The 15310-nt window shown below is 49.4% G+C and overlaps 19 non-coding genes and 1 pseudogene across 19 annotated transcripts; all 20 read left to right on the top strand.

Annotated features, from left to right (window-relative positions):
* The first annotated feature begins 1424 nt into the window (after nucleotides 1-1424).
* LOC134982124 (U1 spliceosomal RNA) lies at nucleotides 1425-1588 on the top strand. Its single transcript, XR_010190948.1, has one exon. It is a non-coding gene; the product is annotated as a U1 spliceosomal RNA (small nuclear RNA).
* A 152-nt stretch (nucleotides 1589-1740) lies between these two features.
* On the top strand, nucleotides 1741-1903 carry LOC134982077 (U1 spliceosomal RNA). The gene has a single exon (XR_010190910.1). It is a non-coding gene; the product is annotated as a U1 spliceosomal RNA (small nuclear RNA).
* Nucleotides 1904-2549: 646 nt separating this feature from the next.
* On the top strand, nucleotides 2550-2713 carry LOC134982060 (U1 spliceosomal RNA). Its single transcript, XR_010190895.1, has one exon. It is a non-coding gene; the product is annotated as a U1 spliceosomal RNA (small nuclear RNA).
* Nucleotides 2714-2865: 152 nt separating this feature from the next.
* On the top strand, nucleotides 2866-3028 carry LOC134982094 (U1 spliceosomal RNA). The gene has a single exon (XR_010190925.1). It is a non-coding gene; the product is annotated as a U1 spliceosomal RNA (small nuclear RNA).
* Nucleotides 3029-3699: 671 nt separating this feature from the next.
* LOC134982062 (U1 spliceosomal RNA) lies at nucleotides 3700-3863 on the top strand. The gene has a single exon (XR_010190896.1). It is a non-coding gene; the product is annotated as a U1 spliceosomal RNA (small nuclear RNA).
* A 152-nt stretch (nucleotides 3864-4015) lies between these two features.
* Nucleotides 4016-4178, top strand: LOC134982071 (U1 spliceosomal RNA). The gene has a single exon (XR_010190905.1). It is a non-coding gene; the product is annotated as a U1 spliceosomal RNA (small nuclear RNA).
* Nucleotides 4179-4849: 671 nt separating this feature from the next.
* Nucleotides 4850-5013, top strand: LOC134982057 (U1 spliceosomal RNA). Its single transcript, XR_010190892.1, has one exon. It is a non-coding gene; the product is annotated as a U1 spliceosomal RNA (small nuclear RNA).
* Nucleotides 5014-5165: 152 nt separating this feature from the next.
* On the top strand, nucleotides 5166-5328 carry LOC134982070 (U1 spliceosomal RNA). The gene has a single exon (XR_010190904.1). It is a non-coding gene; the product is annotated as a U1 spliceosomal RNA (small nuclear RNA).
* Nucleotides 5329-8069: 2741 nt separating this feature from the next.
* On the top strand, nucleotides 8070-8234 carry LOC134982103 (U1 spliceosomal RNA). Its single transcript, XR_010190929.1, has one exon. It is a non-coding gene; the product is annotated as a U1 spliceosomal RNA (small nuclear RNA).
* Nucleotides 8235-8386: 152 nt separating this feature from the next.
* LOC134982101 (U1 spliceosomal RNA) lies at nucleotides 8387-8528 on the top strand (annotated as a pseudogene).
* Nucleotides 8529-9220: 692 nt separating this feature from the next.
* On the top strand, nucleotides 9221-9384 carry LOC134982118 (U1 spliceosomal RNA). The gene has a single exon (XR_010190942.1). It is a non-coding gene; the product is annotated as a U1 spliceosomal RNA (small nuclear RNA).
* Nucleotides 9385-9536: 152 nt separating this feature from the next.
* Nucleotides 9537-9699, top strand: LOC134982085 (U1 spliceosomal RNA). Its single transcript, XR_010190916.1, has one exon. It is a non-coding gene; the product is annotated as a U1 spliceosomal RNA (small nuclear RNA).
* A 673-nt stretch (nucleotides 9700-10372) lies between these two features.
* On the top strand, nucleotides 10373-10536 carry LOC134982111 (U1 spliceosomal RNA). The gene has a single exon (XR_010190936.1). It is a non-coding gene; the product is annotated as a U1 spliceosomal RNA (small nuclear RNA).
* Nucleotides 10537-10688: 152 nt separating this feature from the next.
* Nucleotides 10689-10851, top strand: LOC134982099 (U1 spliceosomal RNA). The gene has a single exon (XR_010190928.1). It is a non-coding gene; the product is annotated as a U1 spliceosomal RNA (small nuclear RNA).
* A 671-nt stretch (nucleotides 10852-11522) lies between these two features.
* LOC134982121 (U1 spliceosomal RNA) lies at nucleotides 11523-11686 on the top strand. Its single transcript, XR_010190945.1, has one exon. It is a non-coding gene; the product is annotated as a U1 spliceosomal RNA (small nuclear RNA).
* Nucleotides 11687-11838: 152 nt separating this feature from the next.
* LOC134982080 (U1 spliceosomal RNA) lies at nucleotides 11839-12001 on the top strand. The gene has a single exon (XR_010190912.1). It is a non-coding gene; the product is annotated as a U1 spliceosomal RNA (small nuclear RNA).
* Nucleotides 12002-12672: 671 nt separating this feature from the next.
* On the top strand, nucleotides 12673-12836 carry LOC134982110 (U1 spliceosomal RNA). The gene has a single exon (XR_010190935.1). It is a non-coding gene; the product is annotated as a U1 spliceosomal RNA (small nuclear RNA).
* Nucleotides 12837-12988: 152 nt separating this feature from the next.
* Nucleotides 12989-13151, top strand: LOC134982065 (U1 spliceosomal RNA). Its single transcript, XR_010190899.1, has one exon. It is a non-coding gene; the product is annotated as a U1 spliceosomal RNA (small nuclear RNA).
* Nucleotides 13152-13822: 671 nt separating this feature from the next.
* On the top strand, nucleotides 13823-13986 carry LOC134982109 (U1 spliceosomal RNA). Its single transcript, XR_010190934.1, has one exon. It is a non-coding gene; the product is annotated as a U1 spliceosomal RNA (small nuclear RNA).
* Nucleotides 13987-14138: 152 nt separating this feature from the next.
* On the top strand, nucleotides 14139-14301 carry LOC134982088 (U1 spliceosomal RNA). Its single transcript, XR_010190919.1, has one exon. It is a non-coding gene; the product is annotated as a U1 spliceosomal RNA (small nuclear RNA).
* The last annotated feature ends 1009 nt before the right edge of the window (nucleotides 14302-15310 follow it).

Here is a 15310-nt window from a genome sequence, read left to right as displayed (position 1 = left end):
TTGACAAAAACAAACTACATTGTCACCAGAAGAGCAATACAAAATGTACAAGTGATATATTAAAATCATCTTTCCAGCTTGAATTTCAATGATGCATTGGGGCAACGATTTTGTGAGAAACATCTTCACCCTTAAATAAAGATTTTCTTAATTCCTTACCTGTGTGCTAATTAGATATCACCTTGTTTTCACATTAAACAGACTTCCACATGAGAAAGCAGCAAGGATGCAGTGGCGTTAATGTTTCCTGGTGTCAACCTGTATTATTTCAGTAGACATTGAAATGAGGATGCATCTTGCTGCCTTTCCAATGAAGCAAGTTTAATTTAGTAATAGGTGAAAAACCATCCCTACAAAGGTGTTAATCAGAGACTTTGCTTTGTGGACACTTTTCAGAGAACAAATTTGTTAGCATAAAAATAAAGCCAGAAAATGAAGAGCTGTTTAATCACTCAATTGGATTTTTCTGCCAGCATATTTCTTTTTCTCTGCAACCCACTGCTAAATTGTGCTTCCTAACTGTTTTTATAAAATCACTGAATCAAATCTAACTCTGATTGCATCAGAGAAGGCCAGGTACCCTACACCATAACAGGGGGTTTGAAATTTTGACTTGTCTACTTAAAGATCACCAAAATCTGATAACAATGTCAATTACGTACCTGGGTGGGATTGAACCACCAACCTTTTGGTTAATAGCCGTACACACTAACAATTTGTGTTTCCCCTGGTCGGCTCTCGTATAATTCAGATCTCTTTGTCTCAGGTCTCTCTCCAGCCTAGTTTGCTGTCTGTTTCCACTTCTCTTTTCTTGAGCCGCTCCCTTCTATGCCCTTGCGCACTATCCTGACTTCTCCCGTCTGCTTACTTTGTGCTTTCCAATGCACAATGCAAACTACAGGTAGTACTGCAGGGCCCACACCCTTTTACTTGCCTTACAGAGCAGCTCTGGGGCTGTTACAGTGCCCAGCTGCTGCAAGAAATCAGCTTGAATGCTTCAGGGGCTGGGGCATAGCCAACATGAGCCCCACACCGAAGGAGGGTGGAGGTGTTTAATGCGAACTAGGGGTCATCCAAGCGCCGCAAAAGGCCGCCATGCCCTGCACGCCCCTTTTCTCTTTTCATATGCAGACGAGGGTTGAAGCCAACTTTGACCCACTGCTTGGATGGCATTACCATATGCAAATCAATCTGCTGCAGGCCTTCCCCCAGGAATGCTTGTACTAGTTGTTGCATTTGGTTTGTTGTTTGGGGGTGCTTCAGTATTAGGCAGCCTTCTGCCCTCCCATGTTCATCTGAAAATATGTGTTCTCCCTTCAGCTGTTGTCCCCAGATGAGAGTTCCCTTGTGCTGCCTCAGTTGAATCTCCTTTACTTGACAGAGATGTGCCTGAGCAGCGGCCCTCCCCAGCCCTATCTCAAATCATACTTATTTTGCATAGGAGATACCATGGTCATGAAGATTGTTCTCCCTGGGTGAGGTTCATTCATTGCATTCTGGGTATGCTGACCCCTGTGATTTCCCCAAATGTGGGAAACTCGACTGCATTATTTGTGGTAGTGGGGGACTGTGTTTGTGCTTTCCTCTGGTCAGCTCTGGTAAAAGTCAGATTTCTTTGTCTCAGATCTTCCTCTAACCTTGTTCTTCTTTCGAGAGTTCCCTTGTGCTGCCTCAGTTGGATCTCCTTCACTTGACAGGGGGGTGCACGAGCAGCGACCCTCCCCAGCTCTAGCCCAACTCATATTTACCTGCCAGGTGAGATACTATGATCAGGAAGGTGCTTCTCCCAGGGCAAGGCTCACCCATTGCACTCTGGGTGTGCTGCTCCTGCGATTTCCCCAAATGTGGGACACTTGACTGCATAATTTGTGTTTCCTCTGGTCGGCTCTCATATAATTCAGATCTCTTTGTCTCAGGTCTTTCTCCAGCCTAGTTTGCTGTCTGTTTCCACTTCTCTTTTCTTGAGCCGCTCCCTTCTATGCAGTTGCGCACTATCCTGACCTCTCCCGTCTGCTTACTTTGTGCCTTCCAACGCACAATGCATACTACAGGTAGTGCTGCAGGGCCCACACCCTTTTACATGCTTTACAGAGCAACTCTGGAGCTGTTACAGTTCCCAGCTGCTGCAAGAAATCATCTTGAATGCTTCAGGGGCTGGGGCATAGCCAACATGAGCCCCACACCGAAGGAGGGGTCATCCAAGCGCCACAAAAGGACACCATGCCCTGCACATCCCTTTTTTCTTTTCATATGCAGACGAGGGTTGAAGCCAACTTTGACCCACTGCTTGGATGACATCACCATATACAAATCCATCTGCTGCAGGCCTTCCCCCAGGAATGCTTGCACTAGTTGTTGCATTTGGTTTGTTGTTTGGGGGTGCTTCAGTATTAGGCAGCCTTCTGCCCTCCCATGTTCATCTGAAAATATGTGTTCTCCCTGCAGTTGTTGTCCCCAGATGAGAGTTCCCTTGTGCTGCCTCAGTTGAATCTCCTTTACTTGACAGAGATGTGCCTGAGCAGCGGCCCTCCCCAGCCCTATCCCAAATCATACTTATTTTGCATAGGAGATACCATGGTCATGAAGATTGTTCTCCCAGGGTGAGGTTCATTCATTGCATTCTGGGTATGCTGACCCCTGTGATTTCCCCAAATGTGGGAAACTCGACAGCATTATTTGTGGTAGTGGGGGACTGTGTTTGTGCTTTCTTCTGGTCAACTCTGGTAAAAATCAGATTTCTTTGTCTCAGATCTTCCTCTAGCCTTGTTCCTCTTTCGAGAGTTCCCTTGTGCTGCCTCAGTTGGATCTCCTTCACTTGACAGGGGGGTACCCGAGCAGCGACCCTCCCCAGCTCTAGCCCAACTCCTACTTACCTGCCAGGTGAGATACTATGATCATGTAGGTGCTTCTCCCAGGGCAAGGCTCACCCATTGCACTCTGGGTGTGCTGCCCCTGTGATTTCCCCAAATGTGGGAAACTTGACTGCATAATTTGTGTTTCCCCTGGTCGTCTCTCGTATAATTCAGATCTCTTTGTCTCAGGTCTCTCTCCAGCCTAGTTTGCTGTCTGTTTCCACTTCTCTTTTCTTGAGCCGCTCCCTTCTATGCCCTTGCGCACTATCCTGACTTCTCCCGTCTGCTTACTTTGTGCCTTCCAACACACAATGCAAACTACAGGTAGTGCTGCAGGGCCCACACCCTTTTACTTGCCTCACAGAGCAGCTCTGGAGCTGTTACAGTACCCAGCTGCTGCAAGAAATCAGCTTGAATGCTTCAGGGGCTGGGGCATTGCCAACATGAGCCCCACACCGAAGGAGGGTGGGGGTGTTTAATGCGAACTAAGGGTCATCCAAGCGCCACAAAAGGACGCCATGCCCTGCACATCCCTTTTTTCTTTTCATATGCAGACGAGGGTTGAAGCCAACTTTGACCCACTGCTTGGATGACATCACCATATGCAAATCCATCTGCTGCAGGCCTTTCCCCAGGAATGCTTGTACTAGTTGTTGCATTTGGTTTGTTGTTTGGGGGTGCTTCAGTATTAGGCAGCCTTCTGCCCTCCCATGTTCATCTGAAAATATGTGTTCTCCCTGCAGTTGTTGTCCCCAGATGAGAGTTCCCTTGTGCTGCCTCAGTTGAATCGCCTTTACTTGACAGAGATGTGCCTGAGCAGCGGCCCTCCCCAGCCCTATCCCAAATCATACTTATTTTGCATAGGAGATATCATGGTCATGAAGATTGTTCTCCCAGGGTGAGGTTCATTCATTGCATTCTGGGTATGATGACCCCTGTGATTTCCCCAAATGTGGGAAACTCGACTGCATTATTTGTGGTAGCGGGGGACTGTGTTTGTGCTTTCCTCTGGTCAGCTCTGGTAAAAGTCAGATTTCTTTGTCTCAGATCTTCCTCTAGCCTTGTTCTTCTTTCGAGAGTTCCCTTGTGCTGCCTCAGTTGGATCTCCTTCACTTGACAGGGGGGTGCCCGAGCAGCGACCCTCCCCAGCTCTAGCTCAACTCCTACTTACCTGCCAGGTGAGATACTATGATCAGGAAGGTGCTTCTCCCAGGGCAAGGCTCACCCATTGCACTCTGGGTGTGCTGCTCCTGCGATTTCCCCAAATGTGGGACACTTGACTGCATAATTTGTGTTTCCTCTGGTCGGCTCTCGTATAATTCAGATCTCTTTGTCTCAGGTCTCTCTCCAGCCTAGTTTGCTGTCTGTTTCCACTTCTCTTTTCTTGAACCGCTCCCTTCTATGCCCTTGCGCACTATCCTGACTTCTCCCGTCTGCTTACTTTGTGCCTTCCAACGCACAATGCGAACTACAGGTAGTGCTGCAGGGCCCACACCCTTTTAGATGCCTTACAGAGCAGCTCTGGAGCTGTTACAGTGCCCAGCTGCTGCAAGAAATCAGCTTGAATGCTTCAGGTACTGGGGCATAGCCAACATGAGCCCCACACCGAAGGAGGGTGGGGGTGTTTAATGCGAATTAGGGGTCATGCAAGCGCCACAAAAGGACACCATGCCCTGCACATCCCTTTTTTCTTTTCATATGCAGACGAGGGTTGAAGCCAACTTTGACCCACTGCTTGGATGACATCACCATATACAAATCCATCTGCTGCAGGCCTTCCCCCAGGAATGCTTGCACTAGTTGTTGCATTTGGTTTGTTGTTTGGGGGTGCTTCAGTATTAGGCAGCCTTCTGCCCTCCCATGTTCATCTGAAAATATGTGTTCTCCCTGCAGTTGTTGTCCCCAGATGAGAGTTCCCTTGTGCTGCCTCAGTTGAATCGCCTTTACTTGACAGAGATGTGCCTGAGCAGCGGCCCTCCCCAGCCCTATCCCAAATCATACTTATTTTGCATAGGAGATATCATGGTCATGAAGATTGTTCTCCCAGGGTGAGGTTCATTCATTGCATTCTGGGTATGATGACCCCTGTGATTTCCCCAAATGTGGGAAACTCGACTGCATTATTTGTGGTAGAGGGGGACTGTGTTTGTGCTTTCCTCTGGTCAGCTCTGGCAAAAGTCAGATTTCTTTGTCTCAGATCTTCCTCTAGCCTTGTTCTTCTTTCGAGAGTTCCCTTGTGCTGCCTCAGTTGGATCTCCTTCACTTGACAGGGGGGTGCCCGAGCAGCGACCCTCCCCAGCTCTAGCTCAACTCCTACTTACCTGCCAGGTGAGATACTATGATCAGGAAGGTGCTTCTCCCAGGGCAAGGCTCACCCATTGCACTCTGGGTGTGCTGCTCCTGCGATTTCCCCAAATGTGGGACACTTGACTGCATAATTTGTGTTTCCTCTGGTCGGCTCTCGTATAATTCAGATCTCTTTGTCTCAGGTCTCTCTCCAGCCTAGTTTGCTGTCTGTTTCCACTTCTCTTTTCTTGAACCGCTCCCTTCTATGCCCTTGCGCACTATCCTGACTTCTCCCGTCTGCTTACTTTGTGCCTTCCAATGCACAATGCGAACTACAGGTAGTGCTGCAGGGCCCACACCCTTTTAGTTGCCTTACAGAGCAGCTCTGGAGCTGTTACAGTGCCCAGCTGCTGCAAGAAATCAGCTTGAATGCTTCAGTTGCTGGGGCATAGCCAACATGAGCCCCACACCGAAGGAGGGTGGAGGTGTTTAATGCGAATTAGGGGTCATGCAAGCGCCGCAAAAGGCCGCCATGCCCTGCACATCCCTTTTTTCTTTTCATATGCAGACGAGGGTTGAAGCCAACTTTGACCCACTGCTTGGATGACATCACCATATGCAAATCCATCTGCTGCAGGCCTTCCCCCAGGAATGCTTGCACTAGTTATTGCATTTGGTTTGTTGTTTGGGGGTGCTTCAGTATTAGGCAGCCTTCTGCCCTCCCATGTCCATCTGAAAATATGTGTTCTCCCTGCAGTTGTTGTCCCCAGATGAGAGTTCCCTTGTGCTGCCTCAGTTGAATCGCCTTTACTTGACAGAGATGTGCCTGAGCAGCGGCCCTCCCCAGCCCTATCCCAAATCATACTTATTTTGCATAGGAGATATCATGGTCAGTGGCGGATTTAGGGGGGGGGGCACCAAGGCACGTGCCCCCCCTGTCATTTTTAGTGCAGACTGACATGCGGACGAGTGTCCGCATGTCAGTCTGCGGTCTCGTTTCGTCCCCTGCTGTTAGGATGGACACGGAGGGCACAGTGCGCGCCTCTCCTGCGTCCCTCCTGTGTCTCCGGCGGCCGCTGGTCTCATAAAGGAAGTGCCGTTCGTGAGCACTTCCTTTATTACAGTGACCCGCGGCCGCCGGAGACCCAGGAGGGACACAGGGAGGCGTGCACTGTGCCCTCCGTGTCCCTCCTAACAGCAGGGGAGCGGGGGGAGCAGCGGCGGCGGCGGCGGAGGAAGGGGGGGCGGGGGACGCACTGGGGGGGAATATCTGGCACTGGGGGCATATTTGCAGGGAGGGGGGGGGCGAATATCTGGCACTGGGGACATATATGGCACTGGGGGGAATATCTGGCACTGGGGGCATATCTGGCACTGGGGGGGGGGATATCTGGCACTGGGGGCATATGTGGCACTGGGGGGGGATATCTGGCACTGGGGGCATATCTGGCACTGGGGGGGTGATATCTGGCACTGGGGGCATATGTGGCACTGGGGGGGGGATATCTGGCACTGGGGGGAATAACTGGCAGGGAAGGGATATCTGGCACTGGGGCATTGTCTGGCACTGGGGGCATATGTGGCACTGGGGGGGGGAATATCTGGCACTGGGGCATATCCATATGTGGCAATGGGGGCATATATAGCTCTGGGGGCATATGTGGCACTGTCGGGGAATATCTGGCACTGGGGGTATATGTGTACCTGGCACATGGGGGGGCTATATTTGGCACTGGGGGCATGTGAGTACCTGGCACCGTGGGGGAATATCTGGCACTGGGGACATATGTGGCACTGGGAGCACAGCCCTAGCAACAAGGACTACCTCCTAGCAACGAGCATGACACCCAGTGCATGAAACCCCTGGCAACGAGCATGACACCCAGTGCATGAAACCCCTGGCAACAAGCATGACACCCAGTGCATGAAACCCCTGGCAACGAGCATGACACCCTGAGCATGAAAACCCCTGGCACCGTGCATGGAACCAAGAGCATGAAACCCCTGGCAACGAGCATGACACCCAGTGCATGAAACCCCTGACAACGAGCAGGTATTTGAAAAGTAATTAGAAGCCTTACTGTAGGACTTAATGTGTAATGGGCATTACGGTGTGTGGCATAATGTATCACGGACATTGCGGTGTGTGTCATAATGTGTCGCAGGCATTACGGTGTATGGTATACTCTATCGCTGGCATTGTGATATGTGGTATAATGTCTCAGGGTCATTGCAGTGTGTGGCATAATGTATCACGGACATTGCGGTGTGTGCCATAATGTGTCAGGCATTACGGTGTGTGGTATACTATATCACGGGCATTGTGGTATGTGGTATAATGTCTCAGGGTTATTACAGTGTGGCATAATATATAACGGGCATTGCGGTGTGTGGCATAGGGTATAACGGGCATTGCGGTATGTGTCACAGGCATTACGGTGTATGGTATACTATATCACGGGCATTGTGGTATAATGTCTCAAGGTCATTGCAGTGTGTGGCATAATGTGTCCCAGACATTGTATGTGCTATAATGTATCAGGGGCAGTGCAGTGTGTAGCATAATGTATAACGGGCATTGCGATTCCTGGCATAATGTGTCACAGGCATTACGGTGTGTGGCATAATGTGTCTGGGGCATTACAGTGTGTGCATATTGTGTCATGTGCATTATTGTGTGTGGAATAATGTCTAAGGGCCATTGCAGTATGTGGAATAATGTATACTGGGCATTACTATAAGGAGGAAAAATGACAAATAATGTAAGGGGCATGAATCAGGATTATTTTTCTTTTCTGTGGTGGCCAACGTCTGGGCGTGCAGGTTGCAAAACTGGGGTATAAGGTAGTCTTTTCCTGCAATACCACGCCCATTCCAACGAAGCCACGCCCATTCCAACGAAGCCACGTCCCTTATGGTGCCCCCCCTGTAATTTTTTTCTGGATCCGCCCCTGATCATGGTCATGAAGATTGTTCTCCCAGGGTGAGGTTCATTCATTGCATTCTGGGTATGATGACCCCTGTGATTTCCCCAAATGTGGGAAACTCGACTGCATTATTTGTGGTAGTGGGGGACTGTGTTTGTGCTTTCCTCTGGTCAGCTCTGGTAAAAGTCAGATTTCTTTGTCTCAGATCTTCCTCTAGCCTTGTTCTTCTTTCGAGAGTTCCCTTGTGCTGCCTCAGTTGGATCTCCTACACTTGACAGGGGGGTGCCCAAGCAGCGACCCTCCCCAGCTCTAGCCCAACTCCTACTTACCTGCCAGGTGAGATACTATGATCATGTAGGTGCTTCTCCCAGGGCAAGGCTCACCTATTGCACTCTGGGTGTGCTGCCCCTTTGATTTCCCCAAATGTGGGAAACTTGACTGCATAATTTGTGTTTCCCCTGGTCGGCTCTCATATAATTCAGATCTCTTTGTCTCAGGTCTCTCTCCAGCCTAGTTTGCTGTCTGTTTCCACTTCTCTTTTCTTGAGCCGCTCCCTTCTATGCCCTTGCGCACTATCCTGACTTCTCCCGTCTGCTTACTTTGTGCCTTCCAACGCACAATGCGAACTACAGGTAGTGCTGCAGGGCCCACACCCTTTTACTTGCCTTACAGAGCAGCTCTGGAGCTGTTACAGTGCCCAGCTGCTGCAAGAAATCAGCTTGAATGCTTCAGGGGCTGGGGCATAGCCAACATGAGCCCCACACCGAATGAGGGTGGAGGTGTTTAATGCGAACTAGGGGTCATCCAAGCACCGCAAAAGGCCGCCATGCCCTGCACGCCCCTTTTCTCTTTTCATATGCAGATGAGGGTTGAAGCCAACTTTGACCCACTGCTTGGATGACATCACCCTATACAAATCCATCTGCTGCAGGCCTTCCCCCAGGAATGCTTGTACTAGTTGTTGCATTTGGTTTGTTGTTTGGGGGTGCTTCAGTATTAGGCAGCCTTCTGCCCTCCCATGTTCATCTGAAAATATGTGTTCTCCCTGCAGTTGTTGTCCCCAGATGAGAGTTCCCTTGTGCTGCCTCAGTTGAATCTCCTTTTCTTGACAGAGATGTGCCTGAGCAGCGGCCCTCCCCAGCCCTATCCCAAATCATACTTATTTTGCATAGGAGATACCATGGTCATGAAGATTGTTCTCCCAGGGTGAGGTTCATTCATTGCATTCTGGGTATGCTGACCCCTGTGATTTCCCCAAATGTGGGAAACTCGACTGCATTATTTGTGGTAGAGGGGGACTGTGTTTGTGCTTTCCTCTGGTCAGCTCTGGTAAAAGTCAGATTTCTTTGTCTCAGATCTTCCTCTAGCCTTGTTCCTCTTTCAAGAGTTCCCTTGTGCTGCCTCAGTTGGATCTCCTTCACTTGACAGGGGGGTGCCCGAGCAGCGACCCTCCCCAGCTCTAGCCCAACTCCTACTTACCTGCCAGGTGAGATACTATGATCATGAAGGTGCTACTCCCAGGGCAAGGCTCACCCATTGCACTCTGGGTGTGCTGCTCCTGCAATTTCCCCAAATGTGGGACACTTGACTGCATAATTTGTGTTTCCCCTGGTCGGCTCTCGTATAATTCAGATCTCTTTGTCTCAGGTCTCTCTCCAGCCTAGTTTGCTGTCTGTTTCCACTTCTCTTTTCTTGAGCCGCTCCCTTCTATGCCCTTGCGCACTATCCTGACTTCTCCCGTCTGCTTACTTTGTGCCTTCCAATGCACAATGCAAACTACAGGTAGTGCTGCAGGGCCCACACCCTTTTACTTGCCTTACAGAGCAGCTCTTGAGCTGTTACAGTGCCCAGCTGCTGCAAGAAATCAGCTTGAATGCTTCAGGGGCTGGGGCATAGCCAACATGAGCCCCACACCGAAGGAGGGTGGAGGTGTTTAATGCAAACTAGGGGTCATCCAAGCGCCGCAAAAGGCCGCCATGCCCTGCACGCCCCTTTTCTCTTTTTTGATATGCAGACGAGGGTTGAAGCCAACTTTGACCCACTGCTTGGATGGCATTACCATATGCAAATCAATCTGCTGCAGGCCTTCCCCCAGGAATGCTTGCACTAGTTGTTGCATTTGGTTTGTTGTTTGGGGGTGCTTCAGTATTAGGCAGCCTTCTGCCCTCCCATGTTCATCTGAAAATATGTGTTCTCCCTGCAGTTGTTGTCCCCAGATGAGAGTTCCCTTGTGCTGCCTCAGTTGAATCTCCTTTACTTGACAGAGATGTGCCTGAGCAGCGGCCCTCCCCAGCCCTATCCCAAATCATACTTATTTTGCATAGGAGATACCATGGTCATGAAGATTGTTCTCCCAGGGTGAGGTTCATTCATTGCATTCTGGGTATGCTGACCCCTGTGATTTCCCCAAATGTGGGAAACTCGACTGCATTATTTGTGGTAGTGGGGGACTGTGTTTGTGCTTTCCTCTGGTCAGCTCTGGTAAAAGTCAGATTTCTTTGTCTCAGATCTTCCTCTAGCCTTGTTCTTCTTTCGAGAGTTCCCTTGTGCTGCCTCAGTTGGATCTCCTTCACTTGACAGGGGGGTGCACGAGCAGCGACCCTCCCCAGCTCTAACCCAACTCCTATTTACCTGCCAGGTGAGATACTATGATCAGGAAGGTGCTTCTCCCAGGGCAAGGCTCACCCATTGCACTCTGGGTGTGCTGCTCCTGCGATTTCCCTAAATGTGGGACACTTGACTGCATAATTTGTGTTTCCTCTGGTCGGCTGTCATATAATTCAGATCTCTTTGTCTCAGGTCTTTCTCCAGCCTAGTTTGCTGTCTGTTTCCACTTCTCTTTTCTTGAGCCGCTCCCTTCTATGCCCTTGCGCACTATCCTGACCTCTCCCGTCTGCTTACTTTGTGCCTTCCAACGCACAATGCATACTACAGGTAGTGCTGCAGGGCCCACACCCTTTTACATGCTTTGCAGAGCAGCTCTGGAGCTGCTACAGTGCCCAGCTGCTGCAAGAAATCATCTTGAATGCTTCAGGGGCTGGGGCATAGCCAACATGAGCCCCACACCGAAGGAGGGTGGAGATGTTTAATGCGAATTAGGGGTCATCCAAGCGCCACAAAAGGACGCCATGCCCTGCACATCCCTTTTTTCTTTTCATATGCAGACGAGGGTTGAAGCCAACTTTGACCCACTGCTTGGATGACATCACCATATGCAAATCCATCTGCTGCAGGCCTTCCCCCAGGAATGCTTGCACTAGTTGTTGCATTTGGTTTGTTGTTTGGGGGTGCTTCAGTATTAGGCAGCCTTCTGCCCTCCCATGTTCATCTGAAAATATGTGTTCTCCCTGCAGTTGTTGTCCCCAGATGAGAGTTCCCTTGTGCTGCCTCAGTTGAATCTCCTTTACTTGACAGAGATGTGCCTGAGCAGCGGCCCTCCCCAGCCCTATCCCAAATCATACTTATTTTGCATAGGAGATACCATGGTCATGAAGATTGTTCTCCCAGGGTGAGGTTCATTCATTGCATTCTGGGTATGCTGACCCCTGTGATTTCCCCAAATGTGGGAAACTCAACTGCATTATTTGTGGTAGTGGGGGACTGTGTTTGTGCTTTCTTCTGGTCAACTCTGGTAAAAATCAGATTTCTTTGTCTCAGATCTTCCTCTAGCCTTGTTCCTCTTTCGAGAGTTCCCTTGTGCTGCCTCAGTTGGATCTCCTTCACTTGACAGGGGGGTACCCGAGCAGCGACCCTTCGCAGCTCTAGCCCAACTCCTACTTACCTGCCAGGTGAGATACTATGATCATGTAGGTGCTTCTCCCAGGGCAAGGCTCACCCATTGCACTCTGGGTGTGCTGCCCCTGTGATTTCCCCAAATGTGGGAAACTTGACTGCATAATTTGTGTTTCCTCTGGTCGGCTCTCGTATAATTCAGATCTCTTTGTCTCAGGTCTCTCTCCAGCCTAGTTTGCTGTCTGTTTCCACTTCTCTTTTCTTGAGCCGCTCCCTTCTATGCCCTTGCGCACTATCCTGACTTCTCCCGTCTGCTTACTTTGTGCCTTCCAACACACAATGCAAACTACAGGTAGTGCTGCAGGGCCCACACCCTTTTACTTGCCTCACAGAGCAGCTCTGGAGCTGTTACAGTGCCCAGCTGCTGCAAGAAATCAGCTTGAATGCTTCAGGGGCTGGGGCATTGCCAACATGAGCCCCACACCGAAGGAGGGTGGGGGTGTTTAATGCGAACTAAGGGTCACCCAAGCGCCGCAAAAGGCCGCCATGCCCTGCACGCCCCTTTTCTCTTTTCATATGCAGACGAGGGTTGAAGCCAACTTTGACCCACTGCTTGGATGGCATTACCATATGCAAATCAATCTGCTGCAGGCCTTCCCCCAGGAATGCTTGCACTAGTTGTTGCATTTGGTTTGTTGTTTGGGGGTGCTTCAGTATTAGGCAGCCTTCTGCCCTCCCATGTTCATCTGAAAATATGTGTTCTCCCTGCAGTTGTTGTCCCCAGATGAGAGTTCCCTTGTGCTGCCTCAGTTGAATCTCCTTTACTTGACAGAGATGTGCCTGAGCAGCGGCCCTCCCCAGCCCTATCCCAAATCATACTTATTTTGCATAGGAGATACCATGGTCATGAAGATTGTTCTCCCAGGGTGAGGTTCATTCATTGCATTCTGGGTATGCTGACCCCTGTGATTTCCCCAAATGTGGGAAACTCGACTGCATTATTTGTGGTAGTGGGGGACTGTGTTTGTGCTTTCCTCTGCTCAGCTCTGGTAAAAGTCAGATTTCTTTGTCTCAGATCTTCCTCTAGCCTTGTTCTTCTTTCGAGAGTTCCCTTGTGCTGCCTCAGTTGGATCTCCTTCACTTGACAGGGGGGTGCCCGAGCAGCGACCCTCCCTAGCTCTAGCCCAACTCCTACTTACCTGCCAGGTGAGATACTATGATCAGGAAGGTGCTTCTCCCAGGGAAAGGCTCACCCATTGCACTCTGGGTGTGCTGCTCCTGCGATTTCCCCAAATGTGGGAAACTTGACTGCATAATTTGTGTTTCCTCTGGTCGGCTCTCGTATAATTCAGATCTCTTTGTCTCAGGTCTTTCTCCAGCCTAGTTTGCTGTCTGTTTCCACTTCTCTTTTCTTGAGCCGCTCCCTTCTATGCCCTTGCGCACTATCCTGACCTCTCCCGTCTGCTTACTTTGTGCCTTCCAACGCACAATGCATACTACAGGTAGTGCTGCAGGGCCCACACCCTTTTACATGCTTTACAGAACAGCTCTGGAGCTGTTACAGTGCCCAGCTGCTGCAAGAAATCATCTTGAATGCTTCAGGGGCTGGGGCATAGCCAACATGAGCCCCACACCGAAGGAGGGTGGAGATGTTTAATGCGAATTAAGGGTCATCCAAGCGCCACAAAAGGATGCCATGCCCTGCACATCCCTTTTTTCTTTTCATATGCAGACGAGGGTTGAAGCCAACTTTGACCCACTGCTTGGATGACATCACCATATGCAAATCCATCTGCTGCAGGCCTTCCCCCAGGAATGCTTGTACTAGTTGTTGCATTTGGTTTGTTGTTTGGGGGTGCTTCAGTATTAGGCAGCCTTCTGCCCTCCCATGTTCATCTGAAAATATGTGTTCTACCTGCAGTTGTTGTCCCCAGATGAGAGTTCCCTTGTGCTGCCTCAGTTGAATCTCCTTTACTTGACAGAGATGTGCCTGAGCATCGGCCCTCCCCAGCCCTATCCCAAATCATACTTATTTTGCATAGGAGATACCATGGTCATGAAGATTGTTCTCCCAGGGTGAGGTTCATTCATTGCATTCTGGGTATGCTGACCCCTGTGATTTCCCCAAATGTGGGAAACTCGACTGCATTATTTGTGGTAGTGGGGGACTGTGTTTGTGCTTTCCTCTGGTCAGCTCTGGTAAAAGCCAGATTTCTGTGTCTCAGATCTTCCTCTAGCCTTGTTCTTCTTTCGAGAGTTCTCTTGTGCTGCCTCAGTTGGATCTCCTTCACTTGACAGGGGGTTGCCCGAGCAGCGACCCTCCTCAGCTCTTGCCCAACTCCTACTTACCTGCCAGGTGAGATACTATGATCATGAAGGTGCTTCTCCCAGGGCAAGGCTCACCCATTGCACTCTGTGTGTGCTGCTCCAGCGATTTCCCCAAATGTGGGAAACTCGACTGCATAATTTGTGTTTCCCCTGGTCGGCTCTCGTATAATTCAGATCTCTTTGTCTCAGGTCTTTCTCCAGCCTAGTTTGCTGTCTGTTTCCACTTCTCTTTTCTTGAGCCGCTCCCTTCTATGCCCTTGCGCACTATCCTGACTTCTCCCGTCTGCTTACTTTGTGCCTTCCAACGCACAATGCGAACTACAGGTAGTGCTGCAGGGCCCACACCCTTTTAGTTGCCTTACAGAGCAGCTCTGGAGCTGTTACAGTGCCCAGCTGCTGCAAGAAATCAGCTTGAATGTTCTTCGTTGATTGATGGAAGAAACATCTTACAAAAACTCTCCAGATTATTGACTTTTTAAAGTTTTTCTAGGAAACGTTCTAGATGAATGCTTATTAGCGTTTGTCAGAATGTACGTTTGCAAAGTGTCACTGTGGCGCAATCAGTTAGTGTGTTCGGTTATTATCCAAAAGGTTGGTGGTTCAATCCCATCCAGGGACGTAATTTACCTTGTTATCAGATTTTGGTGATCTTTAAGTAGACAAGTCAAAATTTCAAACCCCCTCTTGTGGTGTAGGGTACCTGGCCTTCTCTGATGTAATCAGAGTTAGATTTGATTAAGTGATTTTATAAAAAAAACAGCTAGGAAGCACAATTTAGCAGTGGGTTGCAGAGAAAAAGAAATATGCTGGCAAAAAAATCCAATTGAGTGATTAAACAGCTCTTCATTTTCTGGCTTTATTTTTATGCTAACAAATTTGTTCTCTGAAAAGTGTCCACAAAGCCAAGTATCTGATTAACACCTTTGTAGGGATGGTTTTTCACCTATTACTAAATTAAACTTGCTTCATTGGAAAGGCAGCAAGATGCATCGTCATTTCAATATCTACTGAAATAATACAGGTTGACACCAGGAAACATTAACGCCACTGCATCCTTGCTGCTTTCTCATGTGGAAGTCTGTTTAATGTGAAAACAAGGTGATATCTAATTAGCACACAGGTAAGGAATTAAGAAAATCATTATTTAAGGGTGAAGATGTTTCTCACAAAATCGTTGCCCCAATG

Source organism: Pseudophryne corroboree, assembly GCF_028390025.1.
Source record: "Pseudophryne corroboree isolate aPseCor3 chromosome 11 unlocalized genomic scaffold, aPseCor3.hap2 SUPER_11_unloc_2, whole genome shotgun sequence".
In the NCBI taxonomy this organism is placed as follows: Eukaryota; Metazoa; Chordata; class Amphibia; order Anura; family Myobatrachidae; genus Pseudophryne; species Pseudophryne corroboree.
Note: the sequence above shows the minus strand (reverse complement) of the source record. Positions and strands in the feature narration are given on the sequence as shown.